At 38.3% G+C, this 19088-nt stretch overlaps 1 non-coding gene and 2 pseudogenes across 1 annotated transcript; all 3 read left to right on the top strand.

Annotated features, from left to right (window-relative positions):
* The first annotated feature begins 85 nt into the window (after window positions 1–85).
* LOC143777360 (U2 spliceosomal RNA) lies at window positions 86–291 on the top strand (annotated as a pseudogene).
* Window positions 292–1135: 844 nt separating this feature from the next.
* On the top strand, window positions 1136–1341 carry LOC143777359 (U2 spliceosomal RNA; annotated as a pseudogene).
* An 865-nt stretch (window positions 1342–2206) lies between these two features.
* Window positions 2207–2406, top strand: LOC143777308 (U2 spliceosomal RNA). Its single transcript, XR_013216082.1, has one exon. It is a non-coding gene; the product is annotated as a U2 spliceosomal RNA (small nuclear RNA).
* The last annotated feature ends 16682 nt before the right edge of the window (window positions 2407–19088 follow it).

Below are 19088 nucleotides of genomic sequence, written 5' to 3'. Positions count from 1 at the left end.
CCTGCGGCACTCTTTTTGCTCTGTCTCCACAATGGGTGTCAGTTTTAGGCCTAGGTGCGTCAGAAGTGGCAAACCATTTCTGGTTATCGTTTCTCGGCTTTATGCATCTGTCGTCGTCGTCGCCGCCGCTCAAGATGTAGTGTAGTATCTGTTCTTATCAGTTTAATATCTGATACGTCCCCTATCCATATTAAATGGATTTTTACCCCAGGGAGCTGGAAATGGAGCTTGCTCTGTCCACTCCACGCATTGACTCGTTATTGCAGTATCTCCGGGAACACTGCGCTCCTTCTCTGATCTGGTTTCCAAAAACAGATTGCATTGAAATCAGCGCAAGTTGTCTTTTAACCCTTTATGTGAATACTTTTCAGTGTCAGCGAAGCACATTTCAGATGCCAAATGTAGCATTTTGCTTGATTTCACTTGACCATTTGCAACATTTTGTGTGCCTTGCCTGGCCTTGCTTTCACCTATGTATGTCAAGCATTGTATTGCATTCAATATGCAATCAGTCAGTCAATCAATTTGTCTTTACTGGTTGCTGCAACAGGTGTGTTGAGATGTAGGCCTGTATTAGGCCTTTCTTACAGTGTTGCAAATATACTGTGCCATCTACAAAATTAGGCCCCTGCTGTCAGTACTTGGCGGCGTTTCAATTGAAGTATCCAATGAGTAGTTCTGCCATACATACCGCATTTGTGACCGCCGCATGAATTCTTTTGTAAACCATTGTCTCCCTCTTGTGGACCACCGACTTCCAAATGTGGTGTATTATAAGTATTTGAAAAAAAAAGGAAAACTGGTGTCTGTGCTGATCTTGAATCTGCTTGTCATCTCCATCTACACCTGTGTGAGTATTCCAATGCTTTTGACCAACCAGGTGCGCTGCCTGCAGTAGATAGAATCTTAGCACGGAACATTCATGTGCAGTCACAATGGGGATGGAGGGTGTGGTCAAAGTAGGCGGGGTGCACAGCTTGAACATGCACACACACACACACAGCAGAACTGTCATTGAGAATGCGTCCCAGCGTTTCTGGAAATGTCTTCCCTGCGGCACTCTTTTTGCTCTGTCTCCACAATGGGTGTCAGTTTTAGGCCTAGGTGCGTCAGAAGTGGCAAACCATTTCTGGTTATCGTTTCTCGGCTTTATGCATCTGTCGTCGTCGTCGCCGCCGCTCAAGATGTAGTGTAGTATCTGTTCTTATCAGTTTAATATCTGATACGTCCCCTATCCATATTAAATGGATTTTTACCCCAGGGAGCTGGAAATGGAGCTTGCTCTGTCCACTCCACGCATTGACTCGTTATTGCAGTATCTCCGGGAACACTGCGCTCCTTCTCTGATCTGGTTTCCAAAAACAGATTGCATTGAAATCAGCGCAAGTTGTCTTTTAACCCTTTATGTGAATACTTTTCAGTGTCAGCGAAGCACATTTCAGATGCCAAATGTAGCATTTTGCTTGATTTCACTTGACCATTTGCAACATTTTGTGTGCCTTGCCTGGCCTTGCTTTCACCTATGTATGTCAAGCATTGTATTGCATTCAATATGCAATCAGTCAGTCAATCAATTTGACTTTACTGGTTGCTGCAACAGGTGTGTTGAGATGTAGGCCTGTATTAGGCCTTTCTTACAGTGTTGCAAATATACTGTGCCATCTACAAAATTAGGCCCCTGCTGTCAGTACTTGGCGGCGTTTCAATTGAAGTATCCAATGAGTAGTTCTGCCATACATACCGCATTTGTGACCGCCGCATGAATTCTTTTGTAAACCATTGTCTCCCTCTTGTGGACCACCGACTTCCAAATGTGGTGTATTATATGTATTTGAAAAAAAAAGGAAAACTGGTGTCTGTGCTGATCTTGAATCTGCTTGTCATCTCCATCTACACCTGTGTGAGTATTCCAATGCTTTTGACCAACCAGGTGCGCTGCCTGCAGTAGATAGAATCTTAGCACGGAACATTCATGTGCAGTCACAATGGGGATGGAGGGTGTGGTCAAAGTAGGCGGAGTTATGCAGATTCAAAACGCGTCGTGCACAGCTTGAACACACGCACACACACACAGCAGAACTGTCATTGAGAATGCATCCCAGCGTTTCTGGAAATGTCTTCCCTGCGGCACTCTTTTTGCTCTGTCTCCACAATGGGTGTCAGTTTTAGGCCTAGGTGCGTCAGAAGTGGCAAACCATTTCTGGTTATCGTTTCTCGGCCTTATGCATCCGACGTCGCCGCCGCTCAAGATGTAGTGTAGTATCTGTTCTTATCAGTTTAATATCTGATACGTCCCCTATCCATATTAAATGGATTTTTAGCCCAGGGAGCTGGAAATGGAGCTTGCTCTGTCCACTCCACGCATTGACTCGTTATTGCAGTATCTCCGGGAACACTGCGCTCCTTCTCTGATCCGGTTTCCAAAAACAGATTGCATTGAAATCAGCGCAAGTTGTCTTTTAACCCTTTATGTGAATACTTTTCAGTGTCAGCGAAGCACATTTCAGATGCCAAATGTAGCATTTTGCTTCATTTCACGTGACCATTTGCAACATTTTGTGTGCCTTGCCTGGCTTTTCTTGCTCCCAAAGAGGGGGTATAGTGCGTGTTCAATTTGTGGAAAAAAATTTTTTGGCTGAAAATCAGCCATTTTTGGCTTGGCCGGGTATTAGATTTTTTGACGTTTTCAGGTTTTGCAAAAAATCACTTAATTCTCCTACTTCTACATCTAGAGGGTTAAAGCTATGTTGGAAAACATCCCAAAAGAGTTCCCAAAGAGGGGGTATAGTGCGTGTTTGATTTGTGGAAAAAAAAATTTGGCTAAAAATCAGCCATTTTTGGCTTGGCCGGGTATTAGATTTTTTGACGTTTTCAGGTTTTGCGAAAAATCACTTAATTCTCCTACTTCTACATCTAGAGGGTTAAAACTATGTTGGAAAGCATCCCAAAAGAGTTCCCAAAGAGGGGGTATAGTGCGTGTTTGATTTGTGGAAAAAAAAATGTTGGCTGAAAATCAGCCATTTTTGGCATGGCCGGGTATTAGATTTTTTGACCTTTTCAGGTTTTGCGAAAAATCACTTAATTCTCCTACTTCTACATCTAGACGGTTAAAACTATGTTGGAAAGCATCCCAAAAGAGTTCCCAAAGAGGGGGTATAGTGCGTGTTTGATTTGTGGAAAAAAAAATTTTGGCTGAAAATCAGCCATTTTTGGCTTGGCCGGGTATTAGATTTTTTGACGTTTTCAGGTTTTGCGAAAAATCACTTAATTCTCCTACTTCTACATCTAGAGGGTTACAACTATGTTCCAAAGCATCCAAAAGAGTTCCCAAAGAGAGGGTATAGTGCATGTTTGATTTGTGGAAAAAAACTTTGGCTGAAAATCAGCCATTTTTGGCTTGGCCGGGTATTAGATTTTTTGACGTTTTCAGGTTTTGCGAAAAATCACTTAATTCTCCTACTTCTACATCTAGAGGGTTAAAACTATGTTGGAAAGCATCCCAAAAGAGTTCCCAAAGAGGGGGTATAGTGCGTGTTTGATTTGTGGAAAAAAAAATTTTGGCTGAAAATCAGCCATTTTTGGCATGGCCGGGTATTAGATTTTTTGACCTTTTCAGGTTTTGCGAAAAATCACTTAATTCTCCTACTTCTACATCTAGAGGGTTAAAACTATGTTGGAAAGCATCCCAAAAGAGTTCCCAAAGAGGGGGTATAGTGCGTGTTTGATTTGTGGAAAAAATTTTTTAGCTGAAAATCAGCCATTTTCGGCATGGCCGGGTATTAGATTTTTTGACCTTTTCAGGTTTTGCGAAAAATCACTTAATTCTCCTACTTCTACATCTAGAGGGTTAAAACTATGTTGGAAAGCATCCCAAAAGAGTTCCCAAAGAGGGGGTATAGTGCGTGTTTGATTTGTGGAAAAAAAAAATTTGGCTGAAAATCAGCCATTTTTGGCTTGGCCGGGTATTAGATTTTTTGACGTTTTCAGGTTTTGCGAAAAATCACTTAATTCTCCTACTTGCACATCTAGAGTGTTAAAACTATGTTGGAAAGCATCCCAAAAGAGTTCCCAAAGAGGGGGTATAGTGCATGTTTGATTTGTGGAAAAAAAAAATTTGGCTGAAAATCAGCCATTTTTGGCTTGGCCGGGTATTGGATTTTTTGACGTTTTCAGGTTTTGCAAAAAATCACTTAATTCTCCTACTTCTACATCTAGAGGGTTAAAACTATGTTGGAAAGCATCCCCAAAGAGTTCCAAAAGACGGGGTATAGTGCGTCTTTGATTTGTGGAAATATAAATTTTTGGCTGAAAATCAGCCATTTTTGGCTTGGCCGGGTATTAGATTTTTTGACGTTTTCAGGTTTTGCGAAAAATCACTTAATTCTCCTACTTCTACATCTAGAGGGTTACAACTATGTTCCAAAGCATCCAAAAGAGTTCCCAAAGAGAGGGTATAGTGCATGTTTGATTTGTGGAAAAAAACTTTGGCTGAAAATCAGCCATTTTTGGCTTGGTCGGGTATTAGATTTTTTGACGTTTTCATGTTTTGCGAAAAATCACTTAATTCTCCTACTTCTACATCTAGAGGGTTAAAACTATGTTGGAAAGCATCCCAAAAGAGTTCCCAAAGAGGGGGTATAGTGCGTGTTTGATTTGTGGAAAAAAAAATTGGCTTAAAATCAGCCATTTTTGGCATGGCCGGGTATTAGATTTTTTGACGTTTTCAGGTTTTGCGAAAAATCACTTAATTCTCCTACAGCCATTTTTGGCTTGGCCGGGTATTAGATTTTTTGACGTTTTCAGGTTTTGCGAAAAATCACTTAATTCTCCTACTTCTACATCTAGAGGGTTAAAACTATGTTGGAAAGCATCCCAAAAGAGTTCCCAAAGAGGGGGTATAGTGCGTGTTTGATTTGTGGAAAAAAAAATTTGGGCTGAAAATCAGCCATTTTTGGCATGGCCGGGTAATTAGATTTTTTGACCTTTTCAGGTTTTGCGAAAAATCACTTAATTCTCCTACTTCTACATCTAGAGGGTTAAAACTATGTTGGAAAGCATCCCAAAAGAGTTTCCAAAGAGGGGGTATAGTGCGTGTTTGATTTGTGGAAAAAAATTTTTTGGCTGAAAATCAGCCATTTTTGGCTTGGCCGGGTATTAGATTTTTTGACGTTTTCAGGTTTTGCGAAAAATCACTTAATTCTCCTACTTCTACATCTAGAGGGTTAAAACTATGTTCCAAAGCATCCAAAAGAGTTCCCAAAGAGGGGGCATAGTGCGTGTTTGATTTGTGGAAAAAAAAATTTTGGCTGAAAATCAGCCATTTTTGGCATGGCCGGGTATTAGATTTTTTGACCTTTTCAGGTTTTGCGAAAAATCACTTAATTCTCCTACTTCTACATCTAGAGGTTTAAAACTATGTTGGAAAGCATCCCAAAAGAGTTCCCAAAGAGGGGGTATAGTGCGTGTTTGATTTGTGGAAAAAAAAATTTTGGCTGAAAATCAGCCATTTTTGGCTTGGCCGGGTATTAGATTTTTTGACGTTTTCAGGTTTTGTGAAAAATCACTTAATTCTCCTACTTCTACATCTAGAGGGTTAAAACTATGTTGGAAAGCATCCCAAAAGAGTTCCCAAAGAGGGGGTATAGTGCGTGTTTGATTTGTGGAAAAAAAAAATTTGGCTGAAAATCAGCCATTTTTGGCTTGGCCGGGTATTAGATTTTTTGACGTTTTCAGGTTTTGCGAAAAATCACTTAATTCTCCTACTTGCACATCTAGAGGGTTAAAACTATGTTGGAAAGCATCCCAAAAGAGTTCCCAAAGAGGGGGTATAGTGCATGTTTGATTTGTGGAAAAAAAAAATTTGACTGAAAATCAGCCATTTTTGGCTTGGCCGGGTATTGGATTTTTTGACGTTTTCAGGTTTTGCAAAAAATCACTTAATTCTCCTACTTCTACATCTAGAGGGTTAAAACTATGTTGGAAGCATCCCCAAAGAGTTCCAAAAGACGGGGTATAGTGCGTGTTTGATTTGTGGAAATATAAATTTTTGGCTGAAAATCAGCCATTTTTGGCTTGGCCGGGTATTAGATTTTTTGACGTTTTCAGGTTTTGCGAAAAATCACTTAATTCTCCTACTTCTACATCTAGAGGGTTACAACTATGTTCCAAAGCATCCAAAAGAGTTCCCAAAGAGAGGGTATAGTGCATGTTTGATTTGTGGAAAAAAACTTTGGCTGAAAATCAGCCATTTTTGGCTTGGCCGGGTATTAGATTTTTTGACGTTTTCAGGTTTTGCGAAAAATCACTTAATTCTCCTACTTCTACATCTAGAGGGTTAAAACTATGTTGGAAAGCATCCCAAAAGAGTTCCCAAAGAGGGGGTATAGTGCATGTTTGATTTGTGGAAACAAAAAATTTGGCTGAAAATCAGCCATTTTTGGCATGGCCGGGTATTAGATTTTTTGACGTTTTCAGGTTTTGCGAAAAATCACTTAATTCTCCTACTTCTACATCTAGAGGGTTAAAACTATGTTGGAAAGCATCCCAAAAGAGTTCCCAAAGAGGGGGTATAGTGCGTGTTTGATTTGTGGAAAAAAAAATGTTGGCTGAAAATCAGCCATTTTTGGCTTGGCCGGGTATTAGATTTTTTGACGTTTTCAGGTTTTGCGAAAAATCACTTAATTCTCCTACTTCTACATCTAGAGGGTTACAACTATGTTCCAAAGCATCCAAAAGAGTTCCCAAAGAGAGGGTATAGTGCATGTTTGATTTGTGGAAAAAAACTTTGGCTGAAAATCAGCCATTTTTGGCTTGGCCGGGTATTAGATTTTTTGACGTTTTCAGGTTTTGCGAAAAATCACTTAATTCTCCTACTTCTACATCTAGAGGGTTAAAACTATGTTGGAAAGCATCCCAAAAGAGTTCCCAAAGAGGGGGTATAGTGCATGTTTGATTTGTGGAAACAAAAAATTTGGCTGAAAATCAGCCATTTTTGGCATGGCCGGGTATTAGATTTTTTGACGTTTTCAGGTTTTGCGAAAAATCACTTAATTCTCCTACTTCTACATCTAGAGGGTTAAAACTATGTTGGAAAGCATCCCAAAAGAGTTCCCAAAGAGGGGGTATAGTGCGTGTTTGATTTGTGGAAAAAAAAATGTTGGCTGAAAATCAGCCATTTTTGGCTTGGCCGGGTATTAGATTTTTTGACGTTTTCAGGTTTTGCGAAAAATCACTTAATTCTCCTACTTCTACATCTAGAGGGTTAAAACTATGTTGGAAAGCATCCCAAAAGAGTTCCCAAAGAGGGGGTATAGTGCGTGTTTGATTTGTGGAAAAAAAAAATTTGGCTGAAAATCAGCCATTTTTGGCTTGGCCGGGTATTAGATTTTTTGACGTTTTCAGGTTTTGCGAAAAATCACTTAATTCTCCTACTTGCACATCTAGAGGGTTAAAACTATGTTGGAAAGCATCCCAAAAGAGTTCCCAAAGAGGGGGTATAGTGCATGTTTGATTTGTGGAAAAAAAAAATTTGACTGAAAATCAGCCATTTTTGGCTTGGCCGGGTATTGGATTTTTTGACGTTTTCAGGTTTTGCAAAAAATCACTTAATTCTCCTACTTCTACATCTAGAGGGTTAAAACTATGTTGGAAAGCATCCCAAAAGAGTTCCCAAAGAGGGGGTATAGTGCATGTTTGATTTGTGGAAACAAAAAATTTGGCTGAAAATCAGCCATTTTTGGCATGGCCGGGTATTAGATTTTTTGACGTTTTCAGGTTTTGCGAAAAATCACTTAATTCTCCTACTTCTACATCTAGAGGGTTAAAACTATGTTGGAAAGCATCCCAAAAGAGTTCCCAAAGAGGGGGTATAGTGCATGTTTGATTTGTGGAAACAAAAAATTTGGCTGAAAATCAGCCATTTTTGGCATGGCCGGGTATTAGATTTTTTGACGTTTTCAGGTTTTGCGAAAAATCACTTAATTCTCCTACTTCTACATCTAGAGGGTTAAAACTATGTTGGAAAGCATCCCAAAAGAGTTCCCAAAGAGGGGGTATAGTGCGTGTTTGATTTGTGGAAAAAAAAATTTTGGCTGAAAATCAGCCATTTTTGGCTTGGCCGGGTATTAGATTTTTTGACGTTTTCAGGTTTTGCGAAAAATCACTTAATTCTCCTACTTCTACATCTAGAGGGTTACAACTATGTTCCAAAGCATCCAAAAGAGTTCCCAAAGAGAGGGTATAGTGCATGTTTGATTTGTGGAAAAAAACTTTGGCTGAAAATCAGCCATTTTTGGCTTGGCCGGGTATTAGATTTTTTGACGTTTTCAGGTTTTGCGAAAAATCACTTAATTCTCCTACTTCTACATCTAGAGGGTTAAAACTATGTTGGAAAGCATCCCAAAAGAGTTCCCAAAGAGGGGGTATAGTGCGTGTTTGATTTGTGGAAAAAAAAAAATTGGCTAAAAATCAGCCATTTTTGGCTTGGCCGGGTATTAGATTTTTTGACGTTTTCAGGTTTTGCGAACAATCACTTAATTCTCCTACTTGCACATCTAGAGGGTTAAAACTATGTTGGAAAGCATCCCAAAAGAGTTCCCAAAGAGGGGGTATAGTGCATGTTTGATTTGTGGAAAAAAAAAATTTGGCTGAAAATCAGCCATTTTTGGCTTGGCCGGGTATTGGATTTTTTGACGTTTTCAGGTTTTGCAAAAAATCACTTAATTCTCCTACTTCTACATCTAGAGGGTTAAAACTATGTTGGAAAGCATCCCCAAAGAGTTCCAAAAGACGGGGTATAGTGCGTCTTTGATTTGTGGAAATATAAATTTTTGGCTGAAAATCAGCCATTTTTGGCTTGGCCGGGTATTAGATTTTTTGACGTTTTCAGGTTTTGCGAAAAATCACTTAATTCTCCTACTTCTACATCTAGAGGGTTACAACTATGTTCCAAAGCATCCAAAAGAGTTCCCAAAGAGAGGGTATAGTGCATGTTTGATTTGTGGAAAAAAACTTTGGCTGAAAATCAGCCATTTTTGGCTTGGCCGGGTATTAGATTTTTTGACGTTTTCATGTTTTGCGAAAAATCACTTAATTCTCCTACTTCTACATCTAGAGGGTTAAAACTATGTTGGAAAGCATCCCAAAAGAGTTCCCAAAGAGGGGGTATAGTGCGTGTTTGATTTGTGGAAAAAAAAATTGGCTTAAAATCAGCCATTTTTGGCTTGGCCGGGTATTGGATTTTTTGACGTTTTCAGGTTTTGCAAAAAATCACTTAATTCTCCTACTTCTACATCTAGAGGGTTAAAACTATGTTGGAAAGCATCCCCAAAGAGTTCCAAAAGACGGGGTATAGTGCGTCTTTGATTTGTGGAAATATAAATTTTTGGCTGAAAATCAGCCATTTTTGGCTTGGCCGGGTATTAGATTTTTTGACGTTTTCAGGTTTTGCGAAAAATCACTTAATTCTCCTACTTCTACATCTAGAGGGTTACAACTATGTTCCAAAGCATCCAAAAGAGTTCCCAAAGAGAGGGTATAGTGCATGTTTGATTTGTGGAAAAAAACTTTGGCTGAAAATCAGCCATTTTTGGCTTGGCCGGGTATTAGATTTTTTGACGTTTTCATGTTTTGCGAAAAATCACTTAATTCTCCTACTTCTACATCTAGATGGTTAAAACTATGTTGGAAAGCATCCCAAAAGAGTTCCAAAAGAGGGGGTATAGTGCGTGTTTGATTTGTGGAAAAAAAAATTGGCTTAAAATCAGCCATTTTTGGCATGGCCGGGTATTAGATTTTTTGACGTTTTCAGGTTTTGCGAAAAATCACTTAATTCTCCTACTTCTACATCTAGAGGGTTAAAACTATGTTGGAAAGCATCCCAAAAGAGTTCCCAAAGAGGGGGTATAGTGCGTGTTTGATTTGTGGAAAAAAAATTTTTGGCTGAAAATCAGCCATTTTTGGCTTGGCCGGGTATTAGATTTTTTGACGTTTTCAGGTTTTGCGAAAAATCACTTAATTCTCCTACTTCTACATCTAGAGGGTTAAAACTATGTTGGAAAGCATCCCAAAAGAGTTCCCAAAGAGGGGGTATAGTGCGTGTTTGATTTGTGGAAAAAAAAATGTTGGCTGAAAATCAGCCATTTTTGGCATGGCCGGGTATTAGATTTTTTGACCTTTTCAGGTTTTGCGAAAAATCACTTAATTCTCCTACTTCTACATCTAGAGGGTTAAAACTATGTTGGAAAGCATCCCAAAAGAGTTCCCAAAGAGGGGGTATAGTGCGTGTTTGATTTGTGGAAAAAAAATTTTTGGCTGAAAATCAGCCATTTTTGGCTTGGCCAGGTATTAGATTTTTTGACCTTTTCAGGTTTTGCGAAAAATCACTTAATTCTCCTACTTCTACATCTAGAGGGTTAAAACTATGTTGGAAAGCATCCCAAAAGAGTTCCCAAAGAGGGGGTATAGTGCGTGTTTGATTTGTGGAAAAAAAAATTGGCTTAAAATCAGCCATTTTTGGCTTGGCCGGGTATTGGATTTTTTGACGTTTTCAGGTTTTGCAAAAAATCACTTAATTCTCCTACTTCTACATCTAGAGGGTTAAAACTATGTTGGAAAGCATCCCAAAAGAGTTCCCAAAGAGGGGGTATAGTGCGTGTTTGATTTGTGGAAAAAAAAATTGGCTTAAAATCAGCCATTTTTGGCTTGGCCGGGTATTGGATTTTTTGACGTTTTCAGGTTTTGCAAAAAATCACTTAATTCTCCTACTTCTACATCTAGAGGGTTAAAACTATGTTGGAAAGCATCCCAAAAGAGTTCCCAAAGAGGGGGTATAGTGCGTGTTTGATTTGTGGAAAAAAAAATTGGCTTAAAATCAGCCATTTTTGGCTTGGCCGGGTATTGGATTTTTTGACGTTTTCAGGTTTTGCAAAAAATCACTTAATTCTCCTACTTCTACATCTAGAGGGTTAAAACTATGTTGGAAAGCATCCCAAAAGAGTTCCCAAAGAGGGGGTATAGTGCGTCTTTGATTTGTGGAAATATAAATTTTTGGCTGAAAATCAGCCATTTTTGGCTTGGCCGGGTATTAGATTTTTTGACGTTTTCAGGTTTTGCGAAAAATCACGTAATTCTCCTACTTCTACATCTAGAGGGTTACAACTATGTTCCAAAGCATCCAAAAGAGTTCCCAAAGAGAGGGTATAGTGCATGTTTGATTTGTGGAAAAAAACTTTGGCTGAAAATCAACCATTTTTGGCTTGGCCGGGTATTAGATTTTTTGACGTTTTCATGTTTTGCGAAAAATCACTTAATTCTCCTACTTCTACATCTAGAGGGTTAAAACTATGTTGGAAAGCATCCCAAAAGAGTTCCCAAAGAGGGGGTATAGTGCGTGTTTGATTTGTGGAAAAAAAAATTGGCTTAAAATCAGCCATTTTTGGCTTGGCCGGGTATTGGATTTTTTGACGTTTTCATGTTTTGCAAAAAATCACTTAATTCTCCTACTTCTACATCTAGAGGGTTAAAACTATGTTGGAAAGCATCCCCAAAGAGTTCCAAAAGACGGGGTATAGTGCGTCTTTGATTTGTGGAAATATAAATTTTTGGCTGAAAATCAGCCATTTTTGGCTTGGCCGGGTATTAGATTTTTTGACGTTTTCAGGTTTTGCGAAAAATCACTTAATTCTCCTACTTCTACATCTAGAGGGTTACAACTATGTTCCAAAGCATCCAAAAGAGTTCCCAAAGAGAGGGTATAGTGCATGTTTGATTTGTGGAAAAAAACTTTGGCTGAAAATCAGCCATTTTTGGCTTGGCCGGGTATTAGATTTTTTGACGTTTTCATGTTTTGCGAAAAATCACTTAATTCTCCTACTTCTACATCTAGAGGGTTAAAACTATGTTGGAAAGCATCCCAAAAGAGTTCCCAAAGAGGGGGTATAGTGCGTGTTTGATTTGTGGAAAAAAAAATTGGCTTAAAATCAGCCATTTTTGGCATGGCCGGGTATTAGATTTTTTGACGTTTTCAGGTTTTGCAAAAAATCACTTAATTCTCCTACTTCTACATCTAGAGGGTTAAAACTATGTTGGAAAGCATCCCAAAAGAGTTCCCAAAGAGGGGGTATAGTGCGTGTTTTATTTGTGGAAAAAAAATTTTTGGCTGAAAATCAGCCATTTTTGGCTTGGCCGGGTATTAGATTTTTTGACGTTTTCAGGTTTTGCGAAAAATCACTTAATTCTCCTACTTCTACATCTAGAGGGTTAAAACTATGTTGGAAAGCATCCCAAAAGAGTTCCCAAAGAGGGGGTATAGTGCGTGTTTGATTTGTGGAAAAAAAATTTTTGGCTGAAAATCAGCCATTTTTGGCATGGCCGGGTATTAGATTTTTTGACCTTTTCAGGTTTTGCGAAAAATCACTTAATTCTCCTACTTCTACATCTAGAGGGTTAAAACTATGTTGGAAAGCATCCCAAAAGAGTCCCCAAAGAGGGGGTATAGTGCGTGTTTGATTTGTGGAAAAAAAAATTTTGGCTGAAAATCAGCCATTTTTGGCTTGGCCGGGTATTAGATTTTTTGACGTTTTCAGGTTTTGCGAAAAATCACTTAATTCTCCTACTTCTACATCTAGAGGGTTAAAACTATGTTCCAAAGCATCCAAAAGAGTTCCCAAAGAGGGGGCATAGTGCGTGTTTGATTTGTGGAAAAAAAAATTTTGGCTGAAAATCAGCCATTTTTGGCATGGCCGGGTATTAGATTTTTTGACGTTTTCAGGTTTTGCGAAAAATCACTTAATTCTCCTACTTCTACATCTAGAGGTTTAAAACTATGTTGGAAAGCATCCCAAAAGAGTTCCCAAAGAGGGGGTATAGTGCGTGTTTGATTTGTGGAAAAAAAAATTTTGGCTGAAAATCAGCCATTTTTGGCTTGGCCGGGTATTAGATTTTTTGACGTTTTCAGGTTTTGCAAGAAATCACTTAATTCTCCTACTTCTACATCTAGAGGGTTAAAACTATGTTGGAAAGCTCCCAAAAGAGTTCCCAAAGAGGGGGTATAGTGTGTGTTTGATTTGTGGAAAAAAAAATTTTGTCTGAAAATCATCCATTTTTGGCTTGGCCGAGTATTAGATTTTTTGACGTTTTCAGGTTTTGCGAAAAATCACTTAATTCTCCTACTTGCACATCTAGAGGGTTAAAACTATGTTGGAAAGCATCCCAAAAGAGTTCCCAAAGAGGGGGTATAGTGCATGTTTGATTTGTGGAAAAAAAAAATTTGGCTGAAAATCAGCCATTTTTGGCTTGGCCGGGTATTGGATTTTTTGACGTTTTCAGGTTTTGCAAAAAAATCACTTAATTCTCCTACTTCTACATCTAGAGGGTTAAAACTATGTTGGAAAGCATCCCAAAAGAGTTCCCAAAGAGGGGGTATAGTGCGTGTTTGATTTGTGGAAAAAAAAATTTTGGCTGAAAATCAGCCATTTTTGGCTTGGCCGGGTATTAGATTTTTTGACGTTTTCAGGTTTTGCGAAAAATCACTTAATTCTCCTACTTCTACATCTAGAGGGTTACAACTATGTTCCAAAGCATCCAAAAGAGTTCCCAAAGAGAGGGTATAGTGCATGTTTGATTTGTGGAAAAAAACTTTGGCTGAAAATCAGCCATTTTTGGCTTGGCCGGGTATTAGATTTTTTGACGTTTTCAGGTTTTGCGAAAAATCACTTAATTCTCCTACTTCTACATCTAGAGGGTTAAAACTATGTTGGAAAGCATCCCAAAAGAGTTCCCAAAGAGGGGGTATAGTGCGTGTTTGATTTGTGGAAAAAAAATTTTTGGCTGAAAATCAGCCATTTTTTGCATGGCCGGGTATTAGATTTTTTGACCTTTTCAGGTTTTGCGAAAAATCACTTAATTCTCCTACTTCTACATCTAGAGGGTTAAAACTATGTTGGAAAGCATCCCAAAAGAGTTCCCAAAGAGGGGGTATAGTGCGTGTTTGATTTGTGGAAAAAAAATTTTGGCTGAAAATCAGCCATTTTTGGCATGGCCGGGTATTAGATTTTTTGACCTTTTCAGGTTTTGCGAAAAATCACTTAATTCTCCTACTTCTACATCTAGAGGGTTAAAACTATGTTGGAAAGCATCCCAAAAGAGTTCCCAAAGAGGGGGTATAGTGCGTGTTTGATTTGTGGAAATATAAATTTTTGGCTGAAAATCAGCCATTTTTGGCTTGGCCGGGTATTAGATTTTTTGACGTTTTCAGGTTTTGCGAAAAATCACTTAATTCTCCTACTTCTACATCTAGAGGGTTACAACTATGTTCCAAAGCATCCAAAAGAGTTCCCAAAGAGAGGGTATAGTGCATGTTTGATTTGTGGAAAAAAACTTTGGCTGAAAATCAGCCATTTTTGGCTTGGCCGGGTATTAGATTTTTTGACGTTTTCATGTTTTGCGAAAAATCACTTAATTCTCCTACTTCTACATCTAGAGGGTTAAAACTATGTTGGAAAGCATCCCAAAAGAGTTCCCAAAGAGGGGGTATAGTGTGTGTTTGATTTGTGGAAAAAAAAATTGGCTTAAAATCAGCCATTTTTGGCTTGGCCGGGTATTGGATTTTTTGACGTTTTCAGGTTTTGCAAAAAATCACTTAATTCTCCTACTTCTACATCTAGAGGGTTAAAACTATGTTGGAAAGCATCCCCAAAGAGTTCCAAAAGACGGGGTATAGTGCGTCTTTGATTTGTGGAAATATAAATTTTTGGCTTAAAATCAGCCATTTTTGGCTTGGCCGGGTATTGGATTTTTTGACGTTTTCAGGTTTTGCAAAAAATCACTTAATTCTCCTACTTCTACATCTAGAGGGTTAAAACTATGTTGGAAAGCATCCCAAAAGAGTTCCCAAAGAGGGGGTATAGTGCGTGTTTGATTTGTGGAAAAAAAATTTTTGGCTGAAAATCAGCCATTTTTGGCTTGGCCGGGTATTAGATTTTTTGACGTTTTCAGGTTTTGCAAGAAATCACTTAATTCTCCTACTTCTACATCTAGAGGGTTAAAACTATGTTGGAAAGCTCCCAAAAGAGTTCCCAAAGAGGGGGTATAGTGTGTGTTTGATTTGTGGAAAAAAAAATTTTGTCTGAAAATCATCCATTTTTGGCTTGGCCGAGTATTAGATTTTTTGACGTTTTCAGGTTTTGCGAAAAATCACTTAATTCTCCTACTTGCACATCTAGAGGGTTAAAACTATGTTGGAAAGCATCCCAAAAGAGTTCCCAAAGAGGGGGTATAGTGCATGTTTGATTTGTGGAAAAAAAAATTTGGCTGAAAATCAGCCATTTTTGGCATGGCCGGGTATTGGATTTTTTGACGTTTTCAGGTTTTGCAAAAAAATCACTTAATTCTCCTACTTCTACATCTAGAGGGTTAAAACTATGTTGGAAAGCATCCCAAAAGAGTTCCCAAAGAGGGGGTATAGTGCGTGTTTGATTTGTGGAAAAAAAATTTTTGGCTGAAAATCAGCCATTTTTGGCTTGGCCGGGTATTAGATTTTTTGACGTTTTCAGGTTTTGCGAAAAATCACTTAATTCTCCTACTTCTACATCTAGAGGGTTACAACTATGTTCCAAAGCATCCAAAAGAGTTCCCAAAGAGAGGGTATAGTGCATGTTTGATTTGTGGAAAAAAACTTTGGCTGAAAATCAGCCATTTTTGGCTTGGCCGGGTATTAGATTTTTTGACGTTTTCAGGTTTTGCGAAAAATCACTTAATTCTCCTACTTCTACATCTAGAGGGTTAAAACTATGTTGGAAAGCATCCCAAAAGAGTTCCCAAAGAGGGGGTATAGTGCGTGTTTGATTTGTGGAAAAAAAATTTTTGGCTGAAAATCAGCCATTTTTGGCATGGCCGGGTATTAGATTTTTTGACCTTTTCAGGTTTTGCGAAAAATCACTTAATTCTCCTACTTCTACATCTAGAGGGTTAAAACTATGTTGGAAAGCATCCCAAAAGAGTTCCCAAAGAGGGGGTATAGTGCGTGTTTGATTTGTGGAAAAAAAATTTTGGCTGAAAATCAGCCATTTTTGGCATGGCCGGGTATTAGATTTTTTGACCTTTTCAGGTTTTGCGAAAAATCACTTAATTCTCCTACTTCTACATCTAGAGGGTTAAAACTATGTTGGAAAGCATCCCAAAAGAGTTCCCAAAGAGGGGGTATAGTGCGTGTTTGATTTGTGGAAATATAAATTTTTGGCTGAAAATCAGCCATTTTTGGCTTGGCCGGGTATTAGATTTTTTGACGTTTTCAGGTTTTGCGAAAAATCACTTAATTCTCCTACTTCTACATCTAGAGGGTTACAACTATGTTCCAAAGCATCCAAAAGAGTTCCCAAAGAGAGGGTATAGTGCATGTTTGATTTGTGGAAAAAAACTTTGGCTGAAAATCAGCCATTTTTGGCTTGGCCGGGTATTAGATTTTTTGACGTTTTCATGTTTTGCGAAAAATCACTTAATTCTCCTACTTCTACATCTAGAGGGTTAAAACTATGTTGGAAAGCATCCCAAAAGAGTTCCCAAAGAGGGGGTATAGTGCGTGTTTGATTTGTGGAAAAAAAAATTGGCTTAAAATCAGCCATTTTTGGCTTGGCCGGGTATTGGATTTTTTGACGTTTTCAGGTTTTGCAAAAAATCACTTAATTCTCCTACTTCTACATCTAGAGGGTTAAAACTATGTTGGAAAGCATCCCCAAAGAGTTCCAAAAGACGGGGTATAGTGCGTCTTTGATTTGTGGAAATATAAATTTTTGGCTGAAAATCAGCCATTTTTGGCTTGGCCGGGTATTAGATTTTTTGACGTTTTCAGGTTTTGCGAAAAATCACTTAATTCTCCTACTTCTACATCTAGAGGGTTACAACTATGTTCCAAAGCATCCAAAAGAGTTCCCAAAGAGAGGGTATAGTGCATGTTTGATTTGTGGAAAAAAACTTTGGCTGAAAATCAGCCATTTTTGGCTTGGCCGGGTATTAGATTTTTTGACGTTTTCATGTTTTGCGAAAAATCACTTAATTCTCCTACTTCTACATCTAGAGGGTTAAAACTATGTTGGAAAGCATCCCAAAAGAGTTCCCAAAGAGGGGGTATAGTGCGTGTTTGATTTGTGGAAAAAAAAATTGGCTTAAAATCAGCCATTTTTGGCATGGCCGGGTATTAGATTTTTTGACCTTTTCAGGTTTTGCGAAAAATCACTTAATTCTCCTACTTCTACATCTAGAGGGTTAAAACTATGTTGGAAAGCATCCCAAAAGAGTTCCCAAAGAGGGGGTATAGTGCGTGTTTGATTTGTGGAAAAAAATTTTTTGGCTGAAAATCAGCCATTTTTGGCTTGGCCGGGTATTAGATTTTTTGACGTTTTCAGGTTTTGCGAAAAATCACTTAATTCTCCTACTTCTACATCTAGAGGGTTAAAACTATGTTGGAAAGCATCCCAAAAGAGTTCCCAAAGAGGGGGTATAGTGCGTGTTTGATTTGTGGAAAAAAAATTTTTGGCTGAAAATCAGCCATTTTTGGCTTGGCCGGGTATTAGATTTTTTGACGTTTTCAGGTTTTGCGAAAAATCACTTAATTCTCCTACTTCTACATCTAGAGGGTTAAAACTATGTTGGAAAGCATCCCAAAAGAGTTCCCAAAGAGGGGGTAGAGTGCATGTTTGATTTGTGGAAAAAAAAATTTGACTGAAAATCAGCCATTTTGGCTTGGCCAGGTATTGGATTCTTTGACGTTTTTAGGTTTTGTGAAAAATCAATTAATTCTCCTAATTCTACATCTAGAGGGTTAAAACTATGTTGGAAAGCATCCCAAAAGAGTTCCCAAAGAGGGGGTTTAGTGTTTGATTGATTTGTGGAAAAAAAAATTTTGGCTGAAAATCAGCCATTTTTGGCTTGGCCGGGTATTAGATTTTTTGACGTTTTCAGGTTTTGCGAGAAATCACTTAATTCTCCTACTTCTACATCTAGAGGGTTAAAACTATGTTGGAAAGCTCCCAAAAGAGTTCCCAAAGAGGGGGTATAGTGTGTGTTTGATTTGTGGAAAAAAAATTTTTGTCTGAAAATCATCCATTTTTGGCTTGGCCGAGTATTAGATTTTTTGACGTTTTCAGGTTTTGCGAAAAATCACTTAATTCTCCTACTTCTGCATCTAGAGGGTTAAAACAATGTTGGAAAGCATCCCAAAAGAGTTCCCAAAGAGGGGGTATAGTGTGTGTTTGATTTGTGGAAAAAAAAAATTTGGCTGAAAATCAGCCATTTTTGGCTTGGCCGGGTATTAGATTTTTTGACGTTTTCAGGTTTTGCGAAAAATCACTTAATTCTCCTACTTCTACATCTAGAGGGTTAAAACTATGTTGGAAAGCATCCCAAAAGAGTTCCCAAAGAGGGGGTAGAGTGCATGTTTGATTTGTGGAAAAAAAAAATTTGACTGAAAATCAGCCATTTTTGGCTTGGCCAGGTATTGGATTCTTTGACGTTTTTAGGTTTTGTGAAAAATCAATTAATTCTCCTAATTCTACATCTAGAGGGTTCAAACTATGTTGGAAAGCATCCCAAAAGAGTTCCCAAAGAGGGGGTATAGTGCGTGTTTGATTTGTGGAAAAAAAAAATTTGGCTGAAAATCAGCCATTTTTGGCTTGGCCGGGTATTAGATTTTTTGACCTTTTCAGGTTTTGCGAAAAATCACTTAATTCTCCTACTTCTACATCTAGAGGGTTAAAACTATGTTGGAAAGCATCCCAAAAGAGTTCCCAAAGAGGGGGTATAGTGCGTGTTTGATTTGTGGAAAAAAAACTTTTTGGCTGAAAATCAGCCATTTTTGGCTTGGCCGGGTATTAGATTTTTTGACGTTTTCAGGTTTTGCGAAAAATCACTTAATTCTCCTACTTCTACATCTAGAGGGTTAAACTATGTTCCAAAGCATCCCAAAAGAGTTCCCAAAGAGGGGGTATAGTGCATGTTTGATTTGTGGAAAAAAAAAAATTTGACTGAAAATCAGCCATTTTTGGCTTGGCCTGTTATTGGATTTTTTGACGTTTTTAGGTTTTGTGAAAAATCTA

Source organism: Ranitomeya variabilis, chromosome 5 (genome assembly GCF_051348905.1).
Source record: "Ranitomeya variabilis isolate aRanVar5 chromosome 5, aRanVar5.hap1, whole genome shotgun sequence".
NCBI lineage: Eukaryota > Metazoa > Chordata > Amphibia > Anura > Dendrobatidae > Ranitomeya > Ranitomeya variabilis.
This window is presented reverse-complemented; position numbering and strand designations above follow the sequence as displayed.